Source organism: Zonotrichia albicollis, chromosome 7, assembly GCF_047830755.1.
Source record: "Zonotrichia albicollis isolate bZonAlb1 chromosome 7, bZonAlb1.hap1, whole genome shotgun sequence".
Taxonomy (NCBI): domain Eukaryota; kingdom Metazoa; phylum Chordata; class Aves; order Passeriformes; family Passerellidae; genus Zonotrichia; species Zonotrichia albicollis.
Genome location: NC_133825.1, coordinates 35842833 through 35870458, shown reverse-complemented (window position 1 = coordinate 35870458; position 27626 = coordinate 35842833). Strand labels below are relative to the sequence as shown.

Below are 27626 nucleotides of genomic sequence, written 5' to 3'. Positions count from 1 at the left end.
ATTGAATAACTTTAGAGCTGTGCCCTAGAAATGAGATTTCATTCAGAAAAATCCCAAATTGCCTATTCCATGAGACTAAAGACTATGTGGGAAAGGAGAGTTATCCCAGAGAGATAACCCTTTATATGGCATGAAACTTCTCTACCACGCTTTTATGCTCTGCTCCAAAGCAAGAGTAAAGTAAGAGAAAGTAAAATTTTTGTAAACAGCTGCAAGTTGAGCTCAGTGATCTCTTTTCATACAAGGAGCAGAGGACAAAGTACAAAAAGGACCACAGACCCAAAGCCAAATAAACATTGTAGCAGTTCATATTGCTGATTAAGAGTCTTGTAGGCACTTAAGAATTTAGTTCACTTTCATTTTATTCAAACTATGGGCATATTTTTGTTAGGGAGATGCACTAAGATTTCCTAAATGAGGTAGTACCTAAAAACCCATGAACTCACAGACTGTCCAGAAATGCTGCCTTGCTGTTGTAACACCTCTTTGGGTAATGAAAAAGTTTAAAGGTTTCTCTTTAAGCATCAACACAAAATATATGTTGGCACAAAGAAAGACAAAGACATTAACATTTTAAAGTCCTAATCTCAGCAGTGAATTTATATGTGTGAGCTTTTTCTAATGAGATTGCAGTTTTATAACAGCCAACAGTTACTACCTTACAGGAATTTAAAAAAAAAAAGGAATAAAAAAGGAAATAGCTATTTGGTGTGTAATGGTAGGAGCTACAAAGTAGCAGCAGCTGGCTGCAGGCTTCTATGCGGTACACAGACTATAATGGATAAAAAGGAAAGCTAAGAAATGTTAGCATGAACTATAAACACCATTAAATCACTGGCAGGTGATATTAGCAGATAGGAGTTTTGAAGGAAGTTTGCTTCCCTAAGGCTAGCATTACATTTCCTAATTCATTTTCTGACTGCAAATATGTAGCACAACAGTAATATATACAGTATAAACACACTAATAAATTTCTGAGCTAAATAAACCTTCTACAGCTGCAGTTTACACACTTATATTTTATGGTATCTTTGAAAAATATCATACTCAAACCTTCCACATAAAAGTCGTTGAATTACAGTTTCATAAAGATCTTTAATATGCTCAGCACATAAAACCAGGTACATTCTAGGGATACTTGTAAATAGACATAAATAAAAATGCAGTCCTATTAAGATGCAAAGAGTGCATAGTGATCAGATTAGCACAGATGAGAAGGCCAATTTTACTTATCACGTTGGCATATTTGAAATGGAATTGCATTAGCATTTTGTTGAATTAAACTTACACCTCTAATTGTTAATTAAGCATCTGAATTAATATAAATTGAGGTAACAAAGATGCCATGCCAGTTCTTCAGCCAAACAAGCAGTAGTCATGTAATTATAAAGCTGTAAGATGTAATGATATGTGGCTAATAAGTAGCTTTTGTGTGTATTTCTACAGTACAGCAAAAACGTCAAACTTCAGCCTCTCTGCCTCTGGTATAATTAATTGAATATTATTAATTTTCCCCCACTCCTTTTCACAAAGAATAACTTAATACTCATAGATATTTAGGAAATAAAATTAGAATTTGATGCAGAGGAATTACTAGAGACCTGTCTTTTAAAGGAAAAAATTCCTCAGAGGGTCAGGATGGCAAATTCAACTGAAAGGACCTCATAGTCCATCTTTTCTCAAAGTAAACAAACAAGTACGACTTGAAGGGACCATAGAGAGCAATTTCTTACCAAGTCTTAACACTGATTAATAAATATATTAGTAAAATAAATAAAAATACATCAGTAAAATAAATATATTGGTCAAAACTGCATCTTCCACTGGTAAGCAAATTCTTGCTAATAAAGAAGGCAAATAGACTGCAATACAGAACAGGCAAACATATTAGAAAAGAAATAGATGTAACATTTCTTGAATTGAAGCTCGATGCCTTCAACACATATCCATCATCAAGCTATGTGCACATTCAGCCCAGCAGATAGCTGTAGAGATGCAGGAATGAAAGCAATTTAGGGAACATTTGGAAATGCCTGACAACTGGAATAAAACACATAAAACAGCCCCAAGTGCAACACTTGTGTCTCTCACACTGCTCCTCAGGCTGGTACTGGGAGACAAAGATGACAGGCTGAACATATGGAGTAAGTAAAAGACAGATTATTTTCTGGCTATTATGGAAAATCAGAAATCAGATCCTTGCTCCTTACCAAACCTTTTTCCAGTGCCAAAGTAGCACATTAAAGTACAGTAAAAGAATACTCACCACTCATAAGAGTCCGAGAGCAGACATCTAATACCACAAAATTCTAATGATTTTCTCCAGGACTTCTGAGATTCACTAGGGTCCTACCTGATTGTCTTTTCCACTTTTTAGTTAGGAAAGACAGACCTTAGGAAAGTTTCAGTGCAGTCCAAATTTTTCAAACTTTGATGTACAGCCCAAACCTGAACTCATGCCAGTAGTAAGACCAAAGATTTAGGCACATGTCAAAAATTCCTACACTTCAGTGGAAAACAAAGCAATTCCTTTTCTTTAGTCCAGACTGTTATGACGACTTCCCTGTGCAAAAACATCCTCTGCATCTACAAGTTTAAGGCGTCCTCACAAAAACACTTTCCATTGTTACGCCACTGCATTCCACAGCACAGTGAATTCCAGCAGAGCATGCTCCTCAGCACACAGCATCACTTCTGCCCCATAGCTCAGAGCCATGGTGCACCCAAACACCTCTTCCACACTTTTCCTTTAGTGCTGCTTCATTTCAAATCAATTACAGCTTCTCAGAAAGGCTCTTTGATGGCTGAGAGTGCCTACAGCAATTTTTTGGCACCCTTAAGCTCTGTCAATTTTCACCTAAGTCTTAAAGGTAAAAATTATATTTAGGAGCTATCACATACATTCAGGATGTGGACTTTAGGACTTCAGATTTGTGAGACTTGTGACAAATGGTGAGAGAAAGAAACATCAGAAACTTTAACTAGAAAGAGCTACAATAGATGTGGTCGGACACAAAATAAAAGCATGGTAAGAGTTGCTCTCAGATTCAAATACTGTGTTTGCTGTTTATGATAATCAATTTTTTTAGTAGCAATTTTTTATTTGAATATGTAGAATCAATTTGGAAAACATCTGTTGCACCTAGGTATCTTATAATGACCTTTTCATATTTTTCACCTCAAATCTGAATGCTCTTATCAGTATTCAGAGAGTTGATGTTAGGAATACCTATAGCAGAGAAAGAGGCAGAGGTAGGGAGGGGCTCTGATATATTCTCATAATTAACTGCATATTAATTAGAGCAATAAAGAGTTAGAATGTTCAAAGCCATTCTCTTAAGACTAGGTAGGCTGTACAACACATGTACTTTAATTGATTCTAATCCCTTGATTTTAGCTCCTCAAGTAGACACAGTCTGACAGCAGACTGGTCTCATTGTGCCACAATAACTGGACATTTCCCCAAGGACCAATCCTTCAAAGTAGCATAGAGGAGACAGGTACCTCCATTATCATACATTTTCTCTCTGTGTCTCCTTCCTTCCCAAATAAAAGAGAAAAATCCTCAAAGCACCAAATTTTGTTATTTTAGTTTCAAACTTCACTTCTTCTGTAGGAGGAGATGATCAATTTTGTGATCCTAGATCCATGTTCTAGCTGCAGTTAATTTTTTCCACTTACTATATAGCTTATGAGCCACATATTCCATACTATTCTAGTCCACTTATTTTTTTCTCAGAAAACTAAAAAAAAGAAAAGTTGATGATCAGTACTCATTTCTCTTTTCACTGTTATCTATTACCAGTACAACACTGCTATATAAAGCAAAGATGTAGGTGTTAGTATGTGGTGGTTTTAAACATAAAATAAACATCTTGTGTATCCTGATCATTGTTTCTTTGCCCCATGAATACCCTTAGCACTCCCTACCCATGGTGCAATTTTAAAGAAAATCACTATCTCACTGTACCTTTTACTTTTGAATATATTTTTTCTTCTGGGGAATGCATTTGGAGTTTTTGCAGAGTTAACAGGACATTGCTAGCAGATTTTCTGCAGCATCCTTCATGGCTGTCTCAGCAGCTACTTTAAATGTTTTGAAGAACAAATGTCACCATGTGAATACCAGTTAATTTACAAGTCCAGTGGGATTCATAGATAAAAACCAGAAAGCAAAAAGCACCAAACCAACACTTTCACATCAGATTGCCAAAAACCACATAAAATCAGACCGATCTTCTGCTACTGTTTACCACAGAGAATAGGAGTTTATTCCTTTAATAAAATGGAAATGGAATTGGATAGTGCTGAAGCTGGGACTAGAGAATCTTAATTCACTACATAAACTGTGGTGCAATTTTTAAAGATTTTGAGCACCTGAGGCTTTTTTTTTGCATTTTAGGATGGCTGAGAACTCCACTGAAGGTTGCCTGCTCTCAGGCACAGATACAACAATTTTCCAGCTCAGCAAGAGGGAAGAAACATATGCCAGTATGTGTAAAGATTCTCTTGCAGACATTTGCAGCCTCCCTCTTTGCAGCTGATGTTGTGTCCAAACCTTGTACCATTTCATAAGAACTTTAATATTTTGAAAAAAGCCTCACATTCACACAGTAGTTTGGAAAGATTCATATGAAAATTTAGTTAGGAAAAGAGAATCTCTGGTGGAATCTCCAATTTATTTACACAACTATCCATCCTCCTGCTCTCAGGATTTGGTATCTCAGTGTTTGGCCACTGCCACATATAGTGCTTTGAAAATATAGCTACAATACTCTTTCCTCTGAGCCCAGTTTGTGAGAAATGTGTACTCCTATTTAAAGCAACATCATGTTTAATTTCATGACAATAAAGGATTTTTTTTTCTGCATTCTGATTATGAGTGTTCATTCCTCTTATCTTAAAATATGTGATCACAAGGGAAAATAAATCTGGATTTGAAATTTAATTTGTAGCTATAAAATATGGAATAGTTATTCCTGTTTATAGCATACTAAAAAAGGTAGTGCAAGTATGCAATGTAAGATACTGGTTATTGATGCCAGTTCTGTTTTAAAGCACTGATAATAGCTTTTCCTCGCAAGGGAGGATAGCATTTCTTCCAGAAACTGTAAATTGTATAGATTATTTCATTTTTTTAATGCTGAATTTTCAACTTAGATTTGTAGTTTGATATTTCTTAGCTAAAACATTTTCACATTCATGTCCCACTTATTCTTAATGGCATCTATCAATTTCAAGCAGAAAGAACATTAATATTAAGAGAAGGCTAAATTTCCCCTGGAAGGTTTTTTGTCCTGGGAGGAGATATGGATAGACTTGGAAAATTATTACAACTACTAATACCTTAAGAGGAATTATAGTCAACAGAAAAAGTGACTTTGTGTTTTAGATAATAAACAGTTCAGAGCAAATTTTTGAGATAAGAATCAAGATGCTGGGATCAAACAATATCTGTCAGTGTGTGAGAAATAAGGGATTCAATTACTGAATGTGAAAGAATCATGATTCCTATACTAAGGAACTTACCAAAATTATAGAAATTAGGGCATAACATGAAAAAAAAAGCAATAAAATAAAGCTATTTCCTCTGACATTTAAAAAATGTAGCTGATATAACTGTCATTCAAGTTCTGGAAATATTTCAGTCACATATAAAAATACCAGGAGAAATAAATCACAAAGTCCAACCTATTCCATAAAACATCATGATCTGCTGTGTATATGTGAGTATGCAAGAGAAATTGAATGTGAAGTACTTTAAATTATAACACAAAACCATCTTCTAGTAAATGCACCACAAAGCCAGTAGTGAAAGAGTAAAGGATTGGAGAAAGCAAGGGAAGTGATGAAAAGCAAAAAATTGAGCATTTGTAGGAAAAAACCAGGTTGTTAATAATTTTAGTGATGTTCTATATTTGTGGAAATACAAACACACATATATATAGCACACAGAGAAATATAGAACAGACAGCAATAGAAAATAATATAGACAAATTAAAGAATTCAAATTATGTGGGTTTGTGAGCAATGAAGCAGATGCTGATAAATGTAGATCATAAAAGTGGATTGCAAATAGATAAATGTGTACACTGGAAACATGTTCAGGATCAAACGTTCAAGTGCAGAAGAACTTAAGATTTGTTACAACATATTAAACCTTAAGAAAATTTAGATTCTACTATAGTGCAGGTGCAAAAGAGGCAAAGGTTAAGGATGGTATTGCAGTAGATTCAAGTGGAAATTGTATTAATTGGAGTTCAGGTTTCACATTTTCTTGTGGGGACTGGATCAAACATAACTTGTGCAGTTATGTCATAACAAAGTGAGATCGAGTTTGAATTTACAATTGATTACTTGCTTTCCAAACAGAGCAACTTACTCAAACTCTGTTTATTCACATGGGGCATTAATGTTCAGCAGCTAATGTATTTTATAATTTACACCTCAGATTTCTCACAGTAATTTTCCCTCGAAGACAAGCCTTGAGAGTGAAAATTTTCAGGATCATTTATGCAGGTCTCATTCTAGTCCCACAGAAATCAGTCATAGTATTTTTTGCTTAACAGCAAAGTTATGAAAATTTTGAAAGTTTCCTCTCTCTTCCTCATCTTGTGCTTTTCAGAATTGTATTTCTCACCTTGTAGTGATATAACAAAGGCAAATTCAAACACCCTGAATGTCCAGGTGGTAGAAGAATGGAGGATACCATAAAATTAATTCCTTAAGATTGAAATGCTGAGTTGCATTGCTACTGCTGAATAATAAAGAAAACATCTAATCACTATGCATGTTTAGAAATATATCCAGGTGTTCTGGAGAGATTTTAAACCACAGAGCTGAAAAAATACCAAGCAGTATCAGCCCACATGTTGAGAGATATTTTAAGCCTATGTACAATAGCAAAAATGTCATGGTCATTGATGTAAATTGAGAGAAATAACACTGAAATTAGTAAGAAAATGGAAAGGAGTGATGATATGCTAAAATTAAATCAATTTATTTAGATTATGCCTCCCTCCCATATGAACAAACACATATCCTACATTGCTGAGCAAAATTTTTATACTGCTTTTGGATTCCATTAGTCATGCAAGCTAAATAACATGGGGTGAAAAAGTATTTGACAAAGTTTATTTGGCCTTCTGACAAAGTACTTCACTATTAGTTTCAGGGTAAAAAAGCAAATATTCAATATGGATTAATAAAATCGCTCAGAAAGCAAAGTGTAGGAATGCACAGGAAATGCTCAACATCCAGCTAATTCACAAGCTTGCACCAGACATCTCTTTAGGAAAAGATACTGGCTGAGAGATTCAGAGCCCAAGGAGCTTCAGTTACTGATGCATTTGAAATTTGAATTTCAAATCAGAGATGGACCTAGATCCTTTAGACTTCCTGGAAAGCCCTACCCTTAGGATTCTTTATGAAGCTCCCAAAAATCTCAGTGAAAATTTCAGATGGATGCACAGCAGTGGACAAAGGCCAGCACATTATTAGTATGCAAAAGCAGTAAGAGAAAATGACAGCACAGTTTGAATGCATTTGGGTAAACTAATGGTTCAGAGTGACTAGAACAGCGTGTTTCATTCTGGTCAATCACTCTCAAAAGGAAAAGGGAGTTCAGAGGTGGCTGCCAACAAAAGATTTCAAGCATAAATAATTTGTCAATATAAGGAGATAGTATAAAACTGCAGAGTCTGTACTTTGACTGCTGCATTAGATAAATGAACTAAGATAACTCTTGCTCATTCCCTCACAAGTTCACAAAACATATTTCAGAGAAACAAAAAGGCAACGAAATTAAAACTGACAAAGTTATATGCTCTGAACAATGCACAATTAATCTAGGAGTGTCATCGCCACTAAATGTTACTGCAGATCTATATAATGCAAACAAAAAGAAAGCAACCACCAACAAAGAAAAAGGACATTTTAAATTGCATTTCAAAATACAGTATTAAATTTCCTATATAAAAAATCTACTATAAAAGTGGATTTTGCAAGAGCTGCAGGTGAAACAGAGATAAATTTGAGAAAACTGCATTTCTAGCTTCATAATACCTCAGAGGTATGTCATACAGAAATATGACTAAAAACTTACTAAAGATACTTTTCAAAGAAATTTAATATCAATAAAGTTTAAATAATTTTAAATGCATTTGGATGTATTTGTTTACTGAGTTTTGTGGAAAGAGGGAGAGAGAGAATAAAATTTCCATTTCCAACTAAATGACCATAGTTTCCACTCTTAATCTCAAAACCCAACTTTTGCCTTTCACTAATTTAGTAAAGACTAGGAAATATACAATCAGAGCATACAGTCTGACATTTACATTGAAAGTAAAGGCAAATTTGGATCTACAGAGGACAAGGAAAACCAGAGCAGCATGCCAGGTTGGAGTCTCATTCCAGAGGGAAAAGGCTGCAAATGTTAAAAATGAAAGAAGCTCACTTAGTTAGAGAAAGTTAGGAACTCAGATGGTTCTGATTCCATAGGTGACAGGGCACAAAACAACATGATTAAATGATTAAACTCAAGAGAGCATGTGATAACAACAAGGTTGTGAGTTGTGTTCTAGACTCGGGCCATTCTCACTGATAGCTAAATTTTCTGTTGCTTTATATTCAATCAAGACACCAAATTCTAGGCCTCTTTACTCAGATCACACCCCACTAACACAGAGAATAACAAGATTATGGTCCATGAAAATACTCCTTCCATTTTTTCTGCTTTTTTGCTTGGAGGTGGCATATATTCTTGAACGCTTTCTAATCCATCAAATCACATGAAATTCTTCAGGGCAGAACTCTTATCTAGGCAAAAACTCCACACTTGGGATTTGTACAGTTAAACATTTATTTTCTATTTATACTTGTTTCTATTAAACTGCAGCCTATTTTATGCAAACCTTTTCTTGGAGATAGCAACAGCATTTTGACAGTCTTGTTCTCCAGTATGCTTGAACCCTTCCTGTCTTGAAGTCACCCTTGTCTCCCCCATAACCCAAGTAATTAATAGAAGAAACCACCTACTGTGGTTTTTATGCTTTAAAATTGTGCAGTCCGATGTTGCTTTTTTGCCAATAAACACTCAACTCCTCAGCTTTCTTTCAAAATGTATTAAAAAGAAAGTACAGGAGTTAAATACAAGGCAAGAATTAAATGAAGAAAAAGAGATATGAATATATGCAGTGAGAAAATTAAAATATAATTAGCCATGAAAGGAACATAATTTCATGTGACAAACAACAAGCATCTATAAATTCATCCCATTCATCTCAATGGAGATGCTAATTTCAGATTAAGTAAAATTAAAACAAACATAGAAGAGACAAAGCCAGCTCTCCATCTCTGAAGCTACAAGCAAATTGGAGCATGTTTGCATCTCAGCAGTGTTTTTAACTGAAACCTTTGTTGAGCTTCATCTCAGACAGCCTGTACTTGGTTGAACCAAGCGTTTACTTGTCTTGTGTCCCCTTGCCAGCAGTGGCCCTTCAGAGACACTTGAGGGACTGTACAAACCCAAGGCAAACACGCAGCGATTTTCCTGGGTTTCCATGAGTCTGAGCTCCAGTGGCTCTCTGAAACAGAAGTATGAGCTTTATAGTCCTTAATGGACAATATCAGTAACTCTGTAAATCTTACTACTTCTTGAGTGATTGTTAACACAGCTTGCATCGAGGAGTTCCATGGTGAACTACATGAAACTGTAAAAATACTTCCTTTGCTTCAACTCAAACACACCACCTGCTAGTTTCACCTAATGCCCAATGCCCTTGCTGTAAAGAGCCAGTACACAATCACTCATTATCTATTTACTCACCACTCCTGAGTTAATAAACCTGCCAGAGCCTCCTTCCGTTTTCTTCTTCACAGACTGAAAGCGTGTAGTTCTACCTGTTCCTTGTTTAAAAAATGTATTTAGTCATCCTTTACTCATCCAACCCATTCTCTCTGCCTATTCAAGATGCAGGTGCAGCACTGTGACACTGCTTGTAACCATGATGTTTTCTAATTTATTCTATTTCTTTCTAAAAAAGTGTAATATTAAATTTTCTTTTCTTTGCTGCTACTGTTTTCATAGCTCACAGTGAATACATCGTGAATAGATAATGTCACAATGAAGACCTTAAAAAATAATTGTCAGTTTGAAGTCCATTGTTGTGCACAAATTTATAATTTTTTTTACCCTTTGAGAACCACTTTAAATTTATTGACAGTGACTTTCACTTGCCACTTTATCACTCAGTATCGCTGAGGTACTTCTTTGCAGTTTGTCTTCCTTTCTCCTATTCTAAATAATTTACTATCAGCTGTAAATTTTCCTGTATAAATTTTCTTGTTCTAATGCATTTGAAATAATGCTTATGTCTTTAGCATGTTGCTTTGTAAGCTGTTTTGTAATCTACACTATTGTGGTTTCATGTTGTATTTCTGGGCTTTGTGTTTCTGTTATTCTTGAATAATGGAGTAACAGGCATGCCTTAATTTCTTACATACTGATTTGTTGGTGCCTCCTTGTAAGAAGACGTAGCCAAAATCTGATTTTTAGAACAGACTAAATGAATCTCTAAGAGGTATAGCAAAAGTAGCTGAAGAGAGCTATTTAATATATAATCAAAGGGACTAGAATAAGTCAATTGAAATTTTTGCATTCTAGACGAACTTAATTTGTTACTGAAATCCAAGACTAAAACCAGCCACACAGTTCAATATGCCAATACACTGCTTTGGAAGTGGCCTAGATGAAAGCATCAGCTCACTTGCTAAGATCTGCTGATGTTTTTGCAATAAACCTCCTCTACAATAAGCATACAATACAACCTACCAGTGGGAATTATTTGTACTCAGTTTAAAAGCTTTGAAACAGTTCATAAGAATGGGTTAAATGTTAATAAGCCAATAATGTTTTACACCTGACATTTTATTATTTGGTTAAGGCTATGCAACCTCTCTGACACCAAGCAGTTATTTCTGGAAGAGCAGTTGTCAGAATCTCAGCTAAATTTAAGAAGTGTATTTTCATTTTTCTCTCTATTCAAGACATGACTGAACAGAGATATCAAATAAAGCTCTTAATCGTGTTCTTGAATTTAGGCACACGTTAGAATTCCTTGGGTAAAAAGCACCATATTTCAGTCTAAAAGTATTTGCTTACATTATTTTGTAATCAAAGAAAACCAGGCAATATATGTATATATATTTTTTTTTTCCCAGTGTCATGCTGCAATTTCAGCAACATCTCCTTCAGCTGGCAGATCTCTCACATCAAGTCCTGGGATAGTTTAACTAGATCGTTGTGTCTGGTACTTGAACTTCACTGGAGCAAGGGTAAATCTTCAGGTTCATGTAAACAGCTCCATTTCTAAATTCATTGGAAATGCTCACACATTCTTAAATACTTGATTAACTGTGACAAATGAGAAAGGAGAACAAAAACGAGCTAGAATAAAAGGCTCAAACTAGTAATTTTCTGTAAAAATTAGATTCTGACACACAACATTTCAAGACTCCATAGGCATGGAAACTTAGGGCAACCTTTTTTAGACATTTTCAGTAAATCTGAATGCATCCCTTCTAAATTAATATTAAAATGCATCTCTATTACATAAACAACCTTTAATATACAAGATTTCCAAGTACAAGACTTCTACAAATACAGCCCATATTAACAAGGACAGTCAGGTACCTGACTGACACGTGATAATAACTACCAAACACCTAAGAATAGCAGCATATATAATTAATAAATACTTCAAAATATGTGTGCTAAATATTTTTCAAGGCAAGAGAAAGTATTTTATCCCACTGTTACTTTAAAAGTGGATATTTGCACATGTGCTTACATTATCAGCGCTTATTATTTTAATATGTCTATTCAGAATAAGAAAATTAACTGTGCATGTCCATCTGAGGTAAATAACAGCTTATGTTACCTTCATTTTACCAGTATTTAATTTTATTATGAAAAATTTTAAGTACTATGGCAAATAAAGGCAATGCTTTAGTCCCAGGCTGCAGGGACTTTCACTGACCTCTTAATTATTCCTGTTCTAAATTGCTACTTCATTTTTAATGAGTGTTCTATAAATGGTGTAGCTGTTTGTATTCTGAATCTGCAAATGTTGCAAAAACTTCTAAAAATGGGTCAGTTTCAAAATCCTAAAACTTTCAGTCTATTATTGCATTGTAGTATTTAAAGAACATTCTCAAGAGCTGATGTTTAATAGTAGACATGTATTTTAATGACAAATATTAAATAACAATATCAAATAATGTTGACTTAAAAAAAATAAGAACTCACTAATATTAAACCCAAAATAAAACCAATTAAATAAATTAAAATAAATTACTTCAATTGAACAACAAAGAGCAAACACTGACATGCATATGCACAGATACAAATTGTTATTAAGCTTGAAAGATGACTTAGTTGTTAGTCACTGTTCAAGACTCAAGAAACCTCAGTTCTGTTCTACCAGCAAAACTACTGCTTCACTTCCAAAAGAGATTTAATTTCTAGCAAGCTTAGCTTTGCTTGTAATAAAAAGCCATGTTGTGTTTCTCATAACTTCTAAACTGTATTAACTGTACCTACAACATGGACTGAAGATCACTACTGCAAAGCCACTTACATTCTGAAGTTTCCTAATAGGTGCTCCTTCTGCAGAGCCCCAAAATTGAAACACTTAAATATTTAAACAAAAGTGTCATGCCATTAAGCTGAGTTTGAAGGGCTGCTGATACTAATCTGGGCTCAGGGGGAGCAGTGAAGCACTTCATTAGTCTGGCTCAGATCTAATTTGCCCTTAGATCAGATCACTGCAAGAGTAACACTTGTGTCCTCTCCTCCTTATGCAGCTTTTCTATCCAGAACACTTCAACTCCAGTTTAATTAACACCTCCCTTGGGATTTCAGTTTTTGAGACTGGGAAGTTGATAAGAAATTGCAGGTGCAGCTGCAGAGGTATGAACATTGTTGTTGCCATCTGCTGGCATCTATAGTTCTGAAGGCTCCTGAAGGTAAATCTACCCTCATTGCACCACCAGGACAATTTCAGTCCTGTTGACAAATGAGAGGCTACAAATGCACATTTTGAACGGCACAGAACAGTCTGAATTAGCATGTGACTTGTATCACCTGTTAGTAAAAGCTAAAAACACTGCTAAACATACCATCAGTTAAAAAAGAAAGGTTGATTTAGCAAATTCCAAGTCTTCATCTGTGCTGCTTTGCTTATGTTTTCCTTCCATTCAGTCTCAAGGTAGATCTCAAAATGAATAATCTGATTAAATTGCAAAAAATTCCATAATTAATTAGGAACCATTCTCCTTTCTTTTCTGCTTGAGGGTGGGATAAAATAGTGGAAATAAACTTTTCTAAGTGGGTAACTTCTACATACATATCTACAATTTATGGCATCACAGTGCCACAGAGTCACAGAGCACTGAGGTGGAAGGGACCTCAAGAGGTCACCCAGTTTGCCACTCTGCCCCTAGGCTTGATCAGTATACTGAAACCATTCTTGACAGATGTTTGCATAACCTGATCTTGTAAAATTTCCAGTGATGGAAAACACATCACTTCCTTAGGCAATATACAAAAATATTGTTAAAAATTGCAGCTACTGTTCAAGATAGCAAAAGTCCTCACAGACACTGGTCTGCAAGATCAATTCTTTCCAGTTTAATCCATAACACAGCACTCTTGAATTCATGCAGATAATGACTATGCACATATATCTCCATGAATAGGGATATAAAATGTACATTGGATTCCAATTATACAAAAAAGAGAAATTCTGCGTAACTGATCACAAATGATCTTAAATTAGTAAATTAAACTAAGCAAGCTACAAATACATTGAATTCTCCAATTCTCCAATAGAATATTTTAAATAAATTTATCTTACTTTCATATTATTTTGAAACAGAAGGACACACATTTTCATGTATATATATATATAAATACAGACACACACATCCCCTCTGGGTACACTGTGGATTAATACAAATTTCTAATGCAAACTATTCCCAGGTGTCTAGGTCTGTTGAAGCCGAAGGTTCTAATGATAAAGAAATTAGCACCTTCACAAATGAGGACTCTATGGTCAGGCCAAGCCAGATGGCTCTTGACACCTGTCTGCATCCTGACTGGCACTGAAGGGTCAATATTACAGTTTACTCACAAGCAGGAGCTGGGAATCCCTATTGGTTGCAGTAAGGATGAAGAATTAATTCTCTCCTAACAACATAAAACCCAGCAGGATTTTACTTGCAAAGGCAACCACTCTTTCCAGAATTTAATACACATTAACTAAGGCTTCTTACTTTTTCCTGCAAGGTTGTATTTTTTTCTCCTTTGTGAGAATAATTTTACTAGACAAATTAAAATTTTCATGGTGGTAGAGAGCAAAAGATCTTGCGGTGAAGGGAAAAGGACAGCTTTAAGGCTTTAGTCCCAATATTTGGGAGAAAAAAAGAGTAACAAAAATAGATCAAAAACAATTTTTAAAAGTGGAAAAATGGACAATCTCTTTTTTGATTTTATATCCCCTAGAAGAAAAGTTTTGAACTTACTGAATTAAATATTGACAACATTGTACCAATAAGTGTGTGGGGACCTTTTCAAACAGCTGGAACATTATAGATTTTTGCAAGTTCACAAGCCCTGTGCTCACATTTCCAGTAAAAGCTGCTGTCTAATACAAAGCTAAATGCCCCAGGGACATTGAAGTGAACATATTTTTCTGCTGGTTTAAGCACACTAGCAGTCATTTGTAGAGTTTACATGGCTTTCTTGTCAATACCTGCTGGTCACAGTTGGTGAAGAAGCAGTTTCACTTATGATCTGCTTGCTAATTAAGCATGGCAGCAGCCATTCAGAGTGAAATTTTCAACAACCTGACACACTAAAGGAAAGAATCAGATGTATTCTCAGAAGACTTCAATCTTTAAATCATTTGGATTCTGTGGTTACTGGAATTGAAAGATAACAGAAATTACTTTGTCAGATTAACATGCAACTCTTCTGATAAGCTATAATATACTGTATGTAGGATGAATGCTTTAATCCTGATGTTCTACAACAAAATTCTTTAAGAGAAGGAAAATTGAAAGGATTTGAAGTAATCCCAATACAGGCCAAAAATCTGTATAGTCTTCTGCTTCTCCTCATTTTCTTCAGTGGCTCATAATCAATCCTTTTCTGTTGACATCTTCCATCATCTATCTGTCCTTCATGTCTGCTGCCCATTGCTGTCCTTGCAGGAGGATTGCACAGCTGCTGCTCTTCTGCACACAAAACATCCTAGAAAGCATCAGCAAAGCCACTTCATTGCTCTGCTTCAATTCTTTACTTCCCTGACCTTCAAAAGCCAGTTGCTTTTTGCTGAATGATGATCATCTCGCATCTCACTGCTGCCTTATATTACTCCTCCTTCTTGGTTTGTATCCATGTGTTGTCTCTCAGTTCATGCTCGTATTGCAAACTCGCAGGTAGAAGTCTCTGACATTTGTACAGCCCCACCCAGTGGTCCCAGGCTTGAATTCCAGGACACATTGCAATACAGTAAATAAAATAACCCCTTAAATATTAGTTTCCTTGAGATCTCACTCCTATGTTATGCCCCTTGTGTGAAGGGAAGACAAACCTGGAGGGGCTGGTAACCAAATCTTGTAATGAAATAGAACACACCAGTAGAAGTGAACCTTTCCTGACCAAAATATCAGGATGGCAAAAGCGTAAGTGCAACTACCACAGGCAACTGAAAGGCCTCTTCCCACAGAGCAAAAACCCACTCCACAAGGAACACTATCATATCCCAGCATATTTTTAAGCATTTAAAAGCCATGCTCAAATGCTTCAAATAAAATCCAATAAATGTTTAATTATATCTAGTTTGCAATTGCAACTTTTCAGTTCTTGTCCATCTATGCTTTATAATTATCTTCTCCAAAATTAGATATTCCACATAATTGAAAAAAAGGTGCCTTTTGCAATTTTGTTGTGTTCCAAAGGAGAGTTCCTGGTGAGGAACCAAGGCAGGCAGAGAAGCCCCCAGCGTGGAGCAGGCAGTTTTTGGGCAGTGTTTGTGGTGCCCTGCCACTGTGAGCAGGGATGTCCCTGCGGGTGCTGCAGGGGAGCAGCAGCTCTCCTGCCTGGACGCTCTGCAGTGCTCTTCATGTCTCTATTCTGCTCAGCATAACTTCAGCAATAAACTTCTGCAAGGAAAAACATCTGATAGTGTTACTGAAAACCTGCTTTTGAAGAAAATACTTTGAAAACTAGACAGAGTTTATTTTGAAGCCTTTTTTATCTTGTTAGAGACAAACTAAAGATCCTCTGGTGAGATAGTAGGGGGGATAAAAAAGGCTTCAGAATATATGTATAAGATTTAATTTTAAAGACTGATATTCTTTCCCTGACCTTTGGCCATTTTTCTTTTAGTTTCTTAATAACAAATGAGGTTGAGCTATTAAACTCTCTAGAGATAATTCACAAAAGAGCTAAATAAAGAATCAAAACTGAGGCACAGTGAAAAATACATTAGAAAAATAAACTACCAACATTTTTAAGTAAAGTAGTCCAAAGAGTTAGAAAGCCTCTAAATTTCAATTTCATGATGTTGTACTGAAAGTCATCCCTGAGTCCTGATAATTTTCATGTTTTTCTTGTTTCGGTATTTTTGTGTTGGGGCTTGTTTTTCATGACTTCATTGGTAGCTATTATTTGAGATGCAGTTCTTGACTGAGATTTTGGCTGCACCTGTAATGAAATATTTTCTGCTGTAGAATACTTGCAAAGTGCTGCCAATAATCACTAATAATCAGAAAATGTCACAGCAGGCAGTGCTGTCAGTGCGTGAGTAGCCTCACACATGAAATTCTGCATTGGAGAACAAAGAATAAAAAGTCTTTGAGCTTTTTTCAATATGAACTGCTACTTATTAAATATCAGGATTTTACTAAGCATGCTTTTAAGAAACACTTCAATGGAAAAAAGGTCACAAGAAAGCCACCAGTACCTTTTTTTTTCAGTTGGAGACTTTTGCGCAAATGTTACTCCTGTGCAAAAATCCAGTTCTGTCTATGATGATGCAAGGATGACACAGTATTGTCTGTGAAGCTAGTTCTGCCCTGAGTAAGAACCTTCTGGCATCAAACTAGATTAAAAAGAACAGATGGTTGCAGAAACATAATTAAGAAAAAGAAAAGAAAGAAGAAACAGATATCAAAGCATCAGCATCTCTTTCCCTGAATTTTCCCTGAATGAAGTAGAAAGGAAGTTTTAAAAAGGTTGGATCATCTAATCCACATAAGATCCTATTCAAAAATTAATATATCAAACACTCGAATCATAAAGAAGAGCCAGATGCTCAATATGAACTTGGACACTGCTAAATGGTCACTATAGGCATTCTCAAGAAATGAATATAGTGAAAGAGAAGAAGTCTTTACAGGTAAATTACCATATTCTTATTCATTAGCATAGAATTAATCAAACACAGGTTGGCTTTAGGTCTCACCTTGCTGTGTATCTGCCCTGAAGACATGGCATTCCTTGTATTTGATTAAATATGGAACTTTCTGGAGCATTAAGAAAACCTAAATCAATGCCCCAAAAAAACTCTAAGCAAAACAATCCAATCCAATCCAAAGCCAACTGCTAGGCAAAAGTATGAATAATGAGCACAAAAACAAAATGATTTTTAAAAAATACAAAATATCTCCATTTTAGTTATTCGAGAGCTGTTTTTGTATAGCTATCAGACAACAGTGCCTCAGGGGACAGTTTGGGATGACACTTGCCTTCTGCATCTTGGCTTGCTGAAAGCTGACATCCTCTGCTAGTGTAAGACACAGTTTATAACCAAAACCGCCCTGAAGAGCCAGAGCTACAGTCACAGCAATATAGGCAGATATACACGAAGCTGCCAGATCTTCTCACAACAAGCTGCAAAGTTCTCCAGCATCATCTTCAATGAATCCTACACATGAATCTCTCCGTGTGTGCAGGTTCTTTCCTGCAGTTTAGTACCGAGTTGTTTCATATGCACACTCTGATTATGAAGGTTATGCTTAGTATTCTGCAGTAAAACATTTTAATTACTTTAAAAGAATATAAATTTCATTCTAGTCTTTGATGCTCTTAGAAACAATTATAAAGCAGCAAGAATTTCAGAAAACAACTGTTAGTATTATTTAAATTTAATCAGAAATCAAAGTTATGAGAGTAGGTAAAAGCATCAGAAGTTGCTGGGAAAGCTGAAAAACCTCTACATCTGGCTCATTAAAAGTACCATACTCTACAACTCCAACCATGTGCAATATGGACACCTCCAGTAAAAATAGCCTCAGTTTATAATCTATTCTGTGGCACATATTCAGGGGTTCAAAACAACAAAGAAGAGGTACAGGTGTGGGTGAAGATGTTAATAATTAAACATATTGACTCTTGTTGCTTTATAATAACAAGTCAATATTTTTAATTATTGTTGCTTTATAAATTTATTATAATTGAAAATAACTATCTTTAAAGTCCACTTGTGCCACAGAGTATCTGTACAGTCACCATAAATGGGAGGAAACTAAGAAAAAGGAAACTTGTGGATTAGGATTGAAGAATGTGCAATTAAAGCACATGTGACCTTTTTGTTTGGCCTGCTCTGAGCCATTGCAAAATGCTTCAGTCTTAGTGAAACCAATGCATTCATCAAGTTCTATCAACTAGATTTTAATTTGAAAGTTGAAGGTGTATATATAAATACAAATGAAAGATTACTGTGTAGTGTCTAAAGGGTAGCCTTGTTTGTTGAAACAATAAGCACTGCTCTTTAACACCACTGATATGAAATCTTTTTAGCAGCAATGTTTTTATTCAAAATTAGCTATGTGCCTGAAGTTATTAATTGCCTTGTTGTAAGTACAATGTTACAAAACAGATCACTTAGTGAAGCAGCTCAGAAAATGGATGTGCTTGTGATACCTTTAATGTAGGTCCTTTTTCTGAAGAATAAAGAATAAACCCCAAAAACTCAGAATACTTAAAAATTTCTATTTATCAGGCAAGGAAAAACAGCCTACATACATTACATTTAGGCTGTCAAAAAGGTTCATTATAGGAAGCTTATATATTTATTTACTTGTAGAACTGGTAGGGATCACTGTTACAATTACAGCCACGACACTTGATTCCTGACAAGACTTTACCGTGTCTCTGTTAGCCCACAGCACGTCTGTGGAACTCATGGTTATCAATCTGATAAATCTCAATGTGCTGTGTCAGTTTTAAGCACCCCCAACTGCTCAGGCACATAAACATCAGCAGCTACCAGGTGCTCTGCAGTACTTTATATCCATGCCCTACACTGTCCTTCCTGATATTCAGTTTTAGAAATCCATTTTCAGTTTCATTGCTCTGGTACCAATAATCAAATGGCAAAAGGTGTTGCCTGAAGCTGCATCCAGTGTCCCAAAAAGATAATCTAAGAGGGCTGAACTAAAACCAATATAAGATATTTAAAAACACTTTTATGATCTACTTGAAACAGAAAGCAACATGACAAAATTTAACACGCTGCTAATAAGAAGGAAGATATATCTGTAATATGAGTTTCTTCAGTTCTCCTGAAAACAAATCCTAAAATATAAAAAACAAATTATGACTCCAGGAGAGACTTTAAACTTTATATTTTTAAAGATGAGATAGAATTAAAGCATTCTTTAGACCTAGTTGCAGGCATAATAATAACTAAACCAGATGATGAGATACAGGGAAAACAGAACTAATGATTTTATTGTACTCACGGGGTTTTTTTTTGGTCTTGTGTTGTTTCCAAAAATATGTTTACAAAACAAAATTAAAAGAAAGATGCCCATAAAGAAAATTGTTTTTTTCCCTAAGGACAGTCAGGTGTGGGAACAGGTTGTCCCAGGAGGTGGTACTGTCTCTGTCCTTAGATGTTTTCCAGACCAAATTGGGAAAACCCTGAGTAACCTGGCCTGATTTCAACATTTCTTGAGCAGAAGGCTCGACCAAGATACCTCCTGAGGTATCTTCCAACATAAGAGAATAATAAGCCTATAATAATAATATAAGAATAATTATAAGCCTATAATCTGTGAAGTATTTACAGAAGTATTCACAAAAGTATTCATAATTCATTTTACAGGAACAGAATAAGGTCAGAGCTAGCACTACCACTGCTAAACAACAACAACAAAAAATCCAAACAGAACATCATCTATCTTCTAGAAATACACACATTTGTACGACCACAAATAATACACTGTACAGGAATAAGAAAAAAAGATCTTAGAGTAGATGTAGGTAAGAGAAAGAAATGCTAAATGCTAATTCTGTAACAAGTTTTACACATACAGCAAGAGACAAAACAGTGTAGGAAATAACACTTTTTGGTAGGCTCTATCATCTTACACACTGCACTTGCTGCAGATTCCAGGTTCTCATACTTTTAAGCAAGTGTGGATAAAAAAAACCTGTATTACCCACAGCTTAAAATATCAACATTCCATTCTGGAAGAATTAATCTCTTTCCAGTTCCAACATGACCAGGATTGGTTTCAACAGTTATAGCTGCTGTTGCTCAACAGTTGTTTAACAAGGGCAAGAAGTGTGCTCAGACCTCTCCTCATCCAAAGCCCTGTCTGGCTTCTCAGACATTTCAGTGGAAGCAGGTGCAATTCCTTCAGAAGTGAGTTAGAGTGCACCATGCAGACTTAATAACTCCTTCCCCAGCTAGAAGACTAAAGTGCTCTAAAAAAATATAAATAAGAAAACTGAAGTTCTCTAGCAATCCCTTGGGCCAATTACACAGATCAGAGATGGAATGATTCAAAGCATGATGGTCCTGTCTTTTCCATTCTTTTCTTGATTATTTTAGCATGAAAAGATTTGGTTCTTGCTAAAGGTGGAATCAGCTCAACTACTGCTGACCTAGACAGCTGTACATAAAATTACATAATTCTCCAAGATTTTTCTGATTAAGAAAAGAAACAGATGATGGAACTTGGTGTCTGGTGCAATCTTGCTTATTTACAGAGGTAAATTTCTGCTTTTCTTAGCACAACAAATGACAAGCAAGCAAGTTTTCTGTTACTTACTATTTTCCTTCATCTACCATTCCATCTAAAACCTCTCACAAAGTAGTGTCTGAATTCACACTTCAAATAGTCATTCACAGAAGGTCACAAGCATTTGCTTCATTTTTCACTTCTGTGCCATTTTCTCATTGCTTCTAAGGTTTATTTCAGCAAAACCCCTCAACTGCATGAATGAGAGACAGTGGCTAATTCCTCCAGCATCCTTGGTTTTCTCCAGGAATTGGCTATCACTGCTAGAGATTGTTAATTTCTAACCTGAGCTATATGCTATTTGGCTGCAGATGGATTTCAGACACCAATTATATGGATGATAAAGCACTGGCTTTTCACAACAAGGCTCTACAGTTGAGCCCTTTCCACATAAGGCTGCTGGCCAACTGTTGGTTATTCAGAGCAAAAAACTCAGCTTTTCCACTGACAGCCAATCTGAGCCTCATCTATAAAGTCAAGCCCTGTAGATCAAAACAGACTCAGTTCTTGAGTTTTCTGTGCCAAATGAAGAACCAAAGAACACCAAATGAAGGGCAAAGAAGGCTGTACTTAGAAATGCAGTGCAGTGTACAATCACATTCTGCTCTGCGAAAGAGATGAGCAGGAAAATAGATGGCACTGGTCTCTGCAGGCAAAGACAGTTCTCTTTTACACTGGTGTCATATGGAGAAATTGGATTACCACACAATAACAAGTCCAATAAGCACAGATTATGAGTGTAGGATAGAAAGTAATTTACCACTAGATTAATCCCAGGCATTCCTCTTACCCAGGCTGCATTAAAACAGGAGCATTTATCTTTCCACCCTATTGTTCAATGTGTTTCATATCCTCTGCTACCCCCAGAAAGAACAGTACATTGTTTTTTTTATTGTATTCTATTTACTTTTTCTATTCTGTTTTTTTTTATTATATTCTATTTACTCTCTACAAAATAACAGTTTCACATGCAGCAGATGAAATCTATTTGGCAAGAAAGTACAACAGTACTTTTAAGTTGTCTGCGTTTTCACTGGGAGAAAATGTGGATCTACGACTTGAGCACATGAAGTAGCTACTCTCAAACAATCACACAGAGTACACCTTAATTTGCCAGCTAGGATCTGAGGTCACATCAATATAAGAAAACTCTGGAATATTGGGCCAAATTAAATCTAAAATATTGATTTGTGTGTACAGATATTTCTCAAAAAATATAATGACCATTCAGTAAAATACACTGAATGGAGAAAAGAGAGAAGTGTTATATACTTATTCAATTATTAAGATTTAAAAATTATTAAAATATAAAAATTCTTAGTTCAGTTAAACTTTGAAAGGATTGTCTAGTTATCTTGGAGGAAAACCATTTATAGCTCCTCCCATTTCACTCAGTCTTCCTAAACCTATGCTCTTGATATTAAATAGGAAGAAACTAATGTATAAAACTTCAAACAGAGAAAACGTTTTCCTTATTACCTTAACAATTTGATGGCAATCACTTTTCAGAGCCATTCCCCATTAAACAGGAATGTATTAAAGGTAAGTAGGTATTTACTCAGAGGCAAAATTCAAATAAGTTAGATATCAAAAGGTCAAGATGAAATTATTTCATACTTGGATACTTATCTAACTAACTGGAAGGTAGAATTTGTATTCTGAGGAATTCTGAAGCTCCAGTAGTACAATAAATTAGTTCGTTTAGGAAGCAAAATTCCTCAGGTCATTTGTAGAAAGGGAAAGAAGTTTTGCCCTAGCTCTTTGATAAAAAAAAGAAAAAATTCTATTATGTTAGGTGAACCAAACTCCGCTACTTATACAGATTTCCTGCTGCCAGCATGGTAAGCTCTGTCCTACAGCTCAGCTTCCTGAAACCTGTAGTTCTCTTAAACTTAGTTAGGAGTAGGAAGTGAGTAATTCTATTAAACATCATCAACATTTTCTCAGGTAATATTATGTTGAAATAGTGTGGACAGGTACATTCCCTCCAAAAGTTTCTCACCAACCCTAAGTCAATACCTAAAATTTCTTCATGCCTGACATATGTACATTTTAAAGTGCAAAGAACAAATTCACCTCAATTAAACAATACATCTAAACCACTGGACTTGGGATACATTCTCATACTGAAAATGTCTCATTCAATAGCTACCAACCCAAAACTTAATTCTGAATCTTACCCAAAGCTTCCTATGTAACAACTCACAGTATAGGCCTGGTTGCTGCATCTGTTTAAGGAAATGAGATTATAACAAGATGGAAAAAATAAATTTAATCTTGCTATCCACAACAAAAAAATCAACAAAAGAAAAATTTTAAAGTAACTATTGCTATTAATAGCTATGCACAAATAACACATTTTATGGGACCAGGATCAACAGCACATGGCTGAACAGACAGAGAATGTGTCAAAATACTAATGCACTTACAATACACCATATGCAGAGACAACTGATATTTTTTGACTCATAATTTTAAAAAATTACTCTGTAATTTGAACAGTCTTTTTTTTTCTTAACCTTTTTAGCAAGGAATCATTCATAGATAAATGCAAAATATCTTAACTGAAACAATACTTGCAATTTAATACCTATATTTCCATTTACTAAATGACAATACCCCAGGATCACAAAAAGTAAAGTAGAAACAATAGAGTAGCCCATATATTTTATTTATAGTATAAAGTAATATGATCAGCTTGTACAGGAATAAACATGCTAAAACATTTATGGTATTATTCCACAATTGGCTGAACTGTTAATTGCCTTAATCAGTATATATGATACTATCTGATTTTTTTTTAATGGCAATTTTACACACTGAATATTAGAGTTCTTAAAGAAACAAAACAAAATGCTTTAACAGCATTTCCTTCTAGTGCAAGCTAGCACAAATTTAAATATCTCCCAGCAGGCTACAGAGAGCCCTGTTCGATGCTCGTGTATTTCTATTGGCTTCCATTTGATTAAAGGAAAGTGCTTCCCTATAGAAGCAAAGTAGAACAATTCCTTGGACTATTACAGCACCATGTTCTGTGCCTGTGACCACACAAGGATTCAAAAGAAGAATGATACAGTGTTCTTTTCAGAATGGCAGATTATCTAACTTTGAGTAATGACTATTTAGTGAAGATTTATATTATTTCCATTTTCTAAAGCTCTATGCATAATTATCATAACAGTTCTCTTTTCAAGATAAATTTAGTTTCGAAACTTTGGTTTTCTATCACTGGCACTATTTATACTCTCGGAATAAAGGAGATGAAGTTGCAAGCATAAAAAGCCAGCCATTAACCATTTAAATAACTGCCCTAAACTTCCATAATTTTGCAGAGGAGGGATTAAAAAAATAATGAAACAACACAAGTGTTCAGGTCTCTAACTTGCTAAAGAGGCCTAAGCTCTCAGGACTGTTTGCAGTGTGCAGGCATGAATCTTACCTTAGGATCCAGGAACTTAGAGCTAAGGTAAGAATGCAGCAGAATATGAAAATAATGAGCCTTTTGTTCTTTTTGTGCACATATCAGATTTTGAATTTAGAAAACTCTAGAAGCACAACAAAGTCTACACATAGTAAGGATATTTCATCATTCTACTATAGGAAAGGACAGAAATTACCATAGCCAGGAAATCAGTGATGTGGTTGCTAAAACTACTGGAAGAGTTCACATTGTATAGTACAATGTGTACTATAGTACAGAACAAAATCAAACTCATACAACAAGATTCTAGTAAACTACGTAGATTTTAAAAGCCAAAAAAAACACCATCTAAGTAAATGGAACTATTTATTTAGAGAATAAGCTGAAGGTAGCATGTGGTGCAAAGGAAGCTGAGTCATAATTTGTGAGACTGAAATAGCCTAATGTTTGGGGATAAGGTCTAAAAGATTTCTGACTGTGGCAGTCTAGAAAAAGAAAGCCCTTACATGTTTATTTTCATATTGCATCTCAAGAATCTAGCATTAGAAAGTGTCAAAGCTGACAAATGCAAATTATTTTCCATCTTAAACTTGACAGTATTTACCTTTATAAATGGTGCAATGGAAAACACAGTGTTGTGAGGATTAATGCGAGCCAAGTCTGGAAGATGGTCAAGAATCTGGCTGTCATAAGACACGAACTTCTTTCATCCTGAGAATTACCTACATGCCCTTCATATGTGACAAGATCATAAAAATAAATAGTTTATTATAATATCTGTGTAAGGCTTATTTTAAACAGTGTATGTGTATGTAAACGATAAATAACAAATTCTGAACTTCCAGTAAAAATTTAATTTTTAAAAATTTTGTGTTACAAGCTATTGTTTGCAAGGCTTGACTGCCTTTATTTAATAAGGTCTGCTGACTGTATAAATTGCAGTGAACAGCTTAGCTGAGTAATATGGCATTTTTGTGGCTATGATTTTAACTAGTTAAGCCATGGAAATAGATGACAGCTACTTTATTTTTAATCTTACTGTTGGAGAAAAGCTGTAAACTTTTTCCTTCCAGAAATAATCCGCAAACTGATTGCTGTCAACTGCTTGCTGGAGGGAAAGTCTGTCAACCAAGGAGGGTGGAGACAGGAGAGACAAGCTCTCTCTTTCCATGTGTAAATACCTTTCCACAAAATGGAAGCAGAATATTATAGAATCTTTGTAAATTAGGGATCTATTCTGTGTGAACCTTTAAAAATGTTCTTTGTAGTATCCTACACTTTTATTCAGAAAAAAACTATGTCTGACTAGACTTTGTTATCAAAGAGCCATGATGTTATTCAAGTGTTCTCAATGAAGCCCTGCATCTTTGTTCCTTAAAAATGAAAGCATATCTTGTAAGAGCTGATTCTGGATTCTGAGGGATGTAGTCTGCCCTTTATAAACTTCAAAAGCATTTATACCAAAACTCAAACTCTTAGCAGATTTCTTGGTCTAAAATATATTGGTCCTATACCATTAATTCGCAGAACATCTAAATGCCTTCAGGTGTAATGAAGATCATTAGTGTCTACAAGGAGTTTTTACCTTGTAAACACTATACAAGTGCTAAATTATGACAAGGACAGAAGTAGCCCAGTTTATCTCCTTCCAAAAGGCTAAATTTTTTTGCTTGCATTTGAATTACCTTATTAATTCATGTCTAAAACCCAGTATCTCTACTAACTGATACTTTGCCATTTATCAAAATAATCTAAATCCCTAATATCTCACTTCAATTTTTTGTTCAGCTATCCACTGTAAGATCCCATTGTAAATAAATACAACCTCAGAACATATTTTTCTGTTGCCAATTTCATGGAAAAAAAAAGTCTACTCCTTGCAGTTTACCAAAAGTAGAACATGTTTTTTACCTCTCAATTTCTGAAACCCTGAGTTTCTTTACTTGCAGAAAATTACATGACACAAATTGGTTAGTTAGCAATCTAGAGAATTGTAGTAGGACAAAATATTAAATCATTTTCTCCATTGTTCTGCAGGTAATGTGTAACATTTTACTTAATAACTATATCTGCACCTTTTATAACCTCAGTGGAAAAGGATTTGCTCTGCCTTTCCAAGTTAAACAGATGTACAGTGTTAACAGGAAATTATAGACAACAACAAAAAGAAAAAAAACTAAAGCAATTATTTTTCTGAAATTCAGATGATTAGCGTTTATGCACTTATATTGATTTTGGAAATAAAAGTAAGGGCTAGAGCTGCATACTTGCACAGGTGCCCATTCACAATTTTTCAATTCCCACCTATTCACTGCAGCTTGGATGCCAAGGGTCACTTCTCTCCAAATTCTGGAGGCCTTAATATCACATAGAGAAGGAAAATTCTCCCATTTTTCTGATGGAGTTACTGCAGGATGTGAATTCAGAATCAAACAGCAAGGACTAGATTGCTTATCAAAATCAGTGTCGAGGTACTAAGTTGTAAGTACAATTAGCTCATCACTGTCCCTAGGACACTATATCCTCATTTCATGGGGAAAAAAAGAGAATCATCATTTCAGTATTTTAAGTTCTATCATTGCAGTATTCTGTAAAAGGAAAGCCATTTGATTACAAAGTTCATTTTCATCACTCTTCTATATGCATTCACATAAATAAAATATATCTTCTTTAGCTAAAAGCAAAAGTATCAGTCACTTGTTAAAAAAATGGAAAACTCCTTCTCTTCAAGCAATATTGAATGAATTTTCCTGCAGCAAAACAGCTTGATCCTAGACCAAACTTAAATATTTTGAGCCAAAACACAGAGCCCTGAGTCTCACCCTAGAAATCTTAAGCATTGCTTGCAATGAGGGTAGTTCAGAGTCTTTTCTCACTGCTGCTGGCAAAGCAGGTGAGTGTGAATAGCAAGACAAAATAGGGAATACCGAAGCAATTTTTCTCAAAACATTTTTTTGCTATTTGAAGGAAACATAAAAAAAGCCCTTGCATTTTTTAACATAAGGTACACAATTTCTTCACCTGAATGAAAGACCATTTGGTTTCCGAAAAATCAGCTATAGAGCAATTAATTCACCTGTATTTTGCAATCAATTTCAAGATAACA

At 35.1% G+C, this 27626-nt stretch overlaps 1 protein-coding gene across 3 annotated transcripts in view; it reads right to left on the bottom strand.

The window, feature by feature from the left end:
- The window catches only part of LOC102066112 (heparan sulfate glucosamine 3-O-sulfotransferase 1), a 48965-nt gene that overhangs the window by 15493 nt on the left and 5846 nt on the right, over nucleotides 1-27626 (bottom strand). Inside the window, exon 2 of one of the 3 annotated variants that reach the window (XM_026799643.2) lies at nucleotides 17031-17168. The exons of the other annotated variants lie outside the window; for them this stretch is intronic. The gene's annotated coding sequence lies outside the window, so the exon portion shown is untranslated. The remainder of the gene's footprint in view (nucleotides 1-17030; nucleotides 17169-27626) is intronic. 3 annotated transcript variants of the gene reach the window in all.